General features: G+C 32.2%; 1 long non-coding RNA gene across 1 annotated transcript; it reads right to left on the bottom strand.

The window, feature by feature from the left end:
- Window positions 1–4,922: 4,922 nt before the first annotated feature.
- LOC140755474 (uncharacterized) lies at window positions 4,923–6,139 on the bottom strand. The gene is made up of 2 exons (XR_012103779.1): window positions 5,251–6,139; window positions 4,923–5,157 (listed from the first exon to the last, which is right to left on the bottom strand). It is a non-coding gene; the product is annotated as an uncharacterized LOC140755474 (long non-coding RNA).

Here is a 6,139-nt window from a genome sequence, read left to right as displayed (position 1 = left end):
TTTTCGTATAGAGAGAGCGAGTAAGAGATAAATAATAAATAATAGTTTAAAAACTAAAAACCACGCTAAAGAAAGGCCAAGCCAACGCCAAGGAAATCGTTAATCCTGATTCCTGACGATCCTGATGAGTTGAATGAGGTAAAATTATTAAAATCGTGTATTGTCATCGATTCTTGGTAATTGTTCAAAATTCACCTTTCAAGTGTGTAAAAATTGAGTTTAAAGATTCCGTTACATACATACATACAACCCAAGCTAATAAAAGCGTGGTAAAAATGCTGCCATTGTGAATTACTATCTGCAGTAAAACGTATGCCATCAAAAACAATGCTTGTAAAAAGATCCAAGTCTCGCCATTCAATTCTTTTACCGTAAAAAGTCTTGAGATCTATGTAATACCAAGCCGGTAATGTATGCAGTCCCTACTTAAGGGACCTTCTGTCTTAAGGTATTATCTCACTATCTAACCTAACAACATCTCATGGGACCATACCAATATTAAAAATCTTTTATGTTCTAAATAAATTAACGTGGCAATCGTACTGCAAGTCACATTGTGTTTTCATCTTATCATATCGCATCACACAGGTAACATTAGTACGATTGCCACGTCGATTTATTTAGAACATAAAAGATTTTTAATACTGGTATGGTCCCATGAGATGTTGTTAGGTTAGATAGTGAGATAATACCTTAAGACAGAAGGTCCCTTAAGTAGGGACTGCATACATTACCGGCTTGGTATTACATAGATCTCAAGACTTTTTACGGTAAAAGAATTGAATGGCGAGACTTGGATCTTTTTACAAGCATTGTTTTTGATGGCATCTCATTCCTTTTTGTAGATATTTCTACTCTTTTCCTTTCCGGTACCTTCCACTAGTTGAATCTCAACAACAGATTTTTTAAAGGCAATTAAATTGTTTAGGTAGTCTTTGTAGTTATGTAAATAATCTTGCCATTCATCATCACTTTCATTCGAACATGACAATAAATTAAATCTAAAAAAGTTACTATTTTGACAACTGAAATTATGCCCGTTATCCTCAGGAAAAACATCTTCTAAAAACATCTCTACTGATTGTGATTTATTTATTTATTTATTGGGATTTAACGTGTCTTCGTATTAAATAATCGACATCCCTTACTTTCTTCTGAATATCCGACAAAAATCATTGGTAATCTTTCACTGACTTCGTCGGACTCCGGTTTTTGATATAAACCACAGTATTTACTGCTCTTGCTCAAATTAGTTTCAATTTATAATAGACTTCTGACTTCTGAAATGAAATGAAATATTTATTTAATAATGATAACATTCGTTTTAGACTTCTCGCATATACAATAATAGTTATGTTAGCTGTTTCAACCACAACAATTTGTTTAGGGGTATACAGTATCGCCTTCTAATGTAGAATTCCATTTGTTGATAAGAAAATATTGAAAGCTCTATTACAAAATGTCGTCCCACCATCTGATCTCATACATTTGTTCGACTTGCTAGTTCCTTTTTCAACACTTTATATTTTTGAAATTTCTTAAAAACTCACTCTTATGTTTTAGAAAATAAACATTCATCGTGTCATTCGGGAATAATAGTCGATAAATAATAACATGTACCTTGAACCGTTGAGTGAACTAGCTTCCATGGGACTACATAAATCTGTATGTACGATCTCCAGTATATCGTTCGTTCGCGTTCAGAGGTTTGGAAATGGTTTCTTACTAGTCGTCATATCCGTCGGTAATGTTCACATTATCAAGACCAGTCATAATATTCTTTAAAATTCGCATATATTCCGGATTAATATGGGCTAGTCTCCTATGCCAATATTTATTTGACATTGTCAAATTACATATCGGTGATTTGACAAATTGTATATATACCATTTAGGTTGTGGCCAGTTGCGATGATAATATCCATAGAGTTACTAATAGTGTAACCGTTTTTCAAGAAATTAACAGTAAATCCTTTTTCAGTAAGTTTACTCACCGCTAACAAATTCATACTTAAAATTATTTATATTAAAAAGGTTTCTTATAATAATTTCCACGTTTTTTCCGGGTAGGTACTAACACAAAATAAAAACTAACACAGGTCAATCTTCATACAAAGTGGGCTGGAGTAACGCACACGTAGACACCACTTACCGACTCGTTATCTCGGGGGGACTCGAGCGCATACGTGCGCGACTGTCAGTTCATTTCTGACACGCGTTTGTAACTGTTTTGTACAAGCAATGGAGCAAAATAAAATACCCTAATTGTGCAATGGACGGTTGTTTAAATTCAACGTTAAACTGTGGATTTTCGTTTTTTTATAGCTATCAATTATCAAGCCACTAGGAGCTGATATTTTTGGTGATCATGGCAGGAATATGTTATAAAGTGGATATCTAAGCTCGATTTATATAACAGTTTCCTATTTCGAATCATTTGAAACGAACTTAACTATTTTTTTGTAATATTGCGTTGAAATGTTACGTACCTAATATTACGTAAGTTGAAAACATGATTTTTTGTTCGTATATACAGGGTGTCCCGTAAGTACCACGACAAACTTGGGGAGAACATAGGTGAGGGTCTGACCTCTCAGGGAAAAAAAAATTACCTTAGTAAAAGTGTCACCGTTTTTGCACTATCAATTGTTTTAGATTTTTTGAGAAATTCAGCCCTCTTCATCTTCTTTCGTTAACTGCGTGTACAAATTTGGTGATGCAGTATTTATTTTTTCTGTTAAATACTATCAGATAGTTGGTCTATCATATTGAAATGGAAATTGGTTAAAACATGTAAAGGAACCATGAAAAAATAGGGATATTTTTAGATTTTAATTTTATTACTATTTTTCCCTCAACTTTGACTCGTCGCGGTGAAAAAAAAAATGTACTGGACTATAAGTGTACGTTGCGCCAAAAAATATGTCCAGTTAATAGAGATTTGAAAAAGGTACACACTTACTATTTAAAGTTGATAAAAAAAAAGTTAAGGCCGTTTTTGCATGAAAGGGACTGAAACCAACTAAAACGTAATGATCGAGTTTTTATTTAAATTACGGTTTCTACCGAATCACAATGTGTCAGGCAGTACTAAATCACATTATTACCTAGTTACACACTTAAAAATATCATTCTTCATTTGTAAAAAAACAATTTAGTAACTAACTAGCAAACAAAGTATTACAATTTATTAAGTCAATTTTTACCTACTTTGAACTGTCGTTTCGAAGTGAAACTTCGTACATGTATGTAATTTGAATGACAATACCATAATTTGGCATCTTGGAACAGATCTGATGATGAAGTCAGCAAGTGCATGGTTCATTTCTTAGTAAATCCCTCGAGTCTGGGCTAAATTGGTAAGAGATCTACCATCCATATCCTGGCTCCATCATCAGATCAGTTCCAAGATATCAATGGAACAGATCTGATGATGAAGTCAGCAAGTGCATGGTTCATTTCTTAGTAAATCCCTCGAGTCTGGGCTAAATTGGTAAGAGATCTACCATCCATATCCTGGCTCCATCATCAGATCAGTTCCAAGATATCAAATTATGGTATAGTCATTCAAATTACATACATGTACGAAGTTTCACTTCGAAACGACAGTTCAAAGTAGGTAAAAATTGACTTAATAAATTGTAATACTTTGTTTGCAAGTTAGTTACTAAATTGTTTTTTTACAAATGAAAAATGATATTTTTAAGTGTGTAACTAGGTAATAATGTGATTTAGTACTGCCTGACACGTTGTGAGTCGGTAGAAACCGTAATTTAAATAAAAACTCGATCATTACGTTTTAGTTGGTTTCAGTCCCTTTCATGCAAAAACGGCCTTAACTTTTTTTTTTCAACTTTAAATAGTAAGTGTGGTACCTTTTTCAAATCTCTAATAACTGGACATATTTTTTGGCGCAACGTACACTTATAGTCCAGTACATTTTTTTTTTCACCGCGACGAGTCAAAGTTGAGGGAAAAATAGTAATAAAATTAAAATCTAAAAATATCCCTATTTTTTTCATGGTTCCTTTACATGTTTTAACCAATTTACATTTCAATATGATAGACCAACTATCTGATAGTATTTAACAGAAAAAATAAATACTGCATCACCAAATTTGTACACGCAGTTAACGAAAGAAGATGAAGAGGGCTGAATTTCTCAAAAAATTTAAAACAATTGATAGTGCAAAAAGGGTGACACTTTTATTAAGGTAATTTTTTTTTTCCCAGAGAGGTCAGACCCTCACCTATGTTCTCCCCAAGTTTGTCGTGGTACTTACGGGACACCCTGTATATTGGTTTGTCTTTAATGCCATTTGGTAGGTTTATGTCTAAAACGGATAGGGCAAAAGGAATTGTGTAATTAGGGTAATCCGTTTAGAAGTTATTAGGGATTTTCTATTGTGAACATTGTAATTTTTTATGTGCTTACATATAAAAATTATTTTCATAGACATTTATTTATGCTCAATAAGGCCGAAAGGAGATGTTTCAAAATGTATGGGCTCCCGGCCACCTTTTGTACACTATATTAAAAATTAAGAAAACTTGCAAAGAAGGGGGTTAATTTTCTTCAAATCATGTTCGTTTAATTGTTAAAAAACAATAATTTACACTTAAACTTGCAACACAACAGTGGAAAAACATCATGGCGGTAGTGATTACCGTAATAATGTCATCTGTCATTCTATTTTAACTTACTATATACATTATATACTTTTTAATATATTTTTTACGCGAATGGGCGTAGATATATAAACATTGTATTGTGTGTATTGAGAAACAAGGCCTATATTTGATAAACATTAAATATATTTACTTTCATAAATCTTGACTTAAAACAAACATACCAAAATATGTACTTCTATACCAATTTATTTTAGTTAAAACATTTAAGTGTGTAAATAAAACAACTTTAAGTACACATTTGATCATATTTTACTTACTCTTCACTTAGATACATTATTTATTCATTTTAAATATCTTCCCTTATCAATATTTTCATCCTGTGACGAGCTCAGCCCAAACATCAAACAATGGGCATAATGTGAGCGCAACTACCTACGAGTACGGTTCGTTGCCCAGCGATGCAGTTGCAATAATAACTGATTATTTTGTCATCCCAAGAATGTCCTTGTCTTGCTAATGTAATTATCTAAAAAAGAGAAATGTAAAAAGATTAGCTTCTGTAGTTTAAAATTATTTACGATTATTTCACGATTAATACAACAACTGATGTATATTTTACCTGATGATATTGAATCCTTGTCAACACAATCCACAGCGATCGCACGAAAATCACAAGAGTCCATAAAACATAAGCTGGGTAAACAAGTAAGGTAGAATCACTCCATAATCGTAAGCAGCACAGAGCAGAAACATATTCAGGATTAAAAAGGAATCTTCTCATCAGTACCTACATATTTATTCAACGTTTACATTGGAGTCCACTATTATAATATGTATATATCCACTTTTACGCATATCAAATTGACAACTTCTTCTTTTTTAATTTGACATGTCACTTACATCTATAAAACCAGATACTATTTAAAAGGTGGTTTTGTTATTATTATTATAAATAATTAATTAAATTCAGAAATAATGACGGGATACCCAAAACAAAAGCCAGGTTGTAAAGTACTAAGGTAACAATAACTTTACGACAAAAACAGCGAAATACAGAATTACCGACATCCAAAGAGTATAGTAACCTATGTGTGGGGTACACATAGGTTCCCGACATCGACAGTTTTGAAAACTTGATATTGACAGTATTCCGCCATATTTAATATTTCAATGAGGATTGCTTATTTTAAATATTTTTAAACACGAATACTTTAGGTTATCAAAATATATGTGTATTTTTCTTCAATTATACAAATTATTCGTGTTTTTTAGTTATAATGTACATGAGATGGCCGAAAATGAAACATCTACTTTGCCTAAACACTTGTTTCCTTGGAAACAAACTTATTATTATTTTATAATGCGGTGACAGTTGCTAAACCTCACGACAGTTATTGTATTTTGTGTATGTTACCGTTAGATTGTAGAATACGTTAGCATACACATTAACTAGGCTTAAGATTAGCTAGAAAATATGCAGATTAACTATGTAGTTAAAATTCGAAACA

This window comes from Epargyreus clarus, unplaced genomic scaffold (assembly GCF_041222505.1).
Source record: "Epargyreus clarus isolate Ecla_fem2 unplaced genomic scaffold, WU_Ecla_fem_2.2 ptg000033l, whole genome shotgun sequence".
Lineage (NCBI taxonomy): Eukaryota > Metazoa > Arthropoda > Insecta > Lepidoptera > Hesperiidae > Epargyreus > Epargyreus clarus.
Note: the sequence above shows the minus strand (reverse complement) of the source record. Positions and strands in the feature narration are given on the sequence as shown.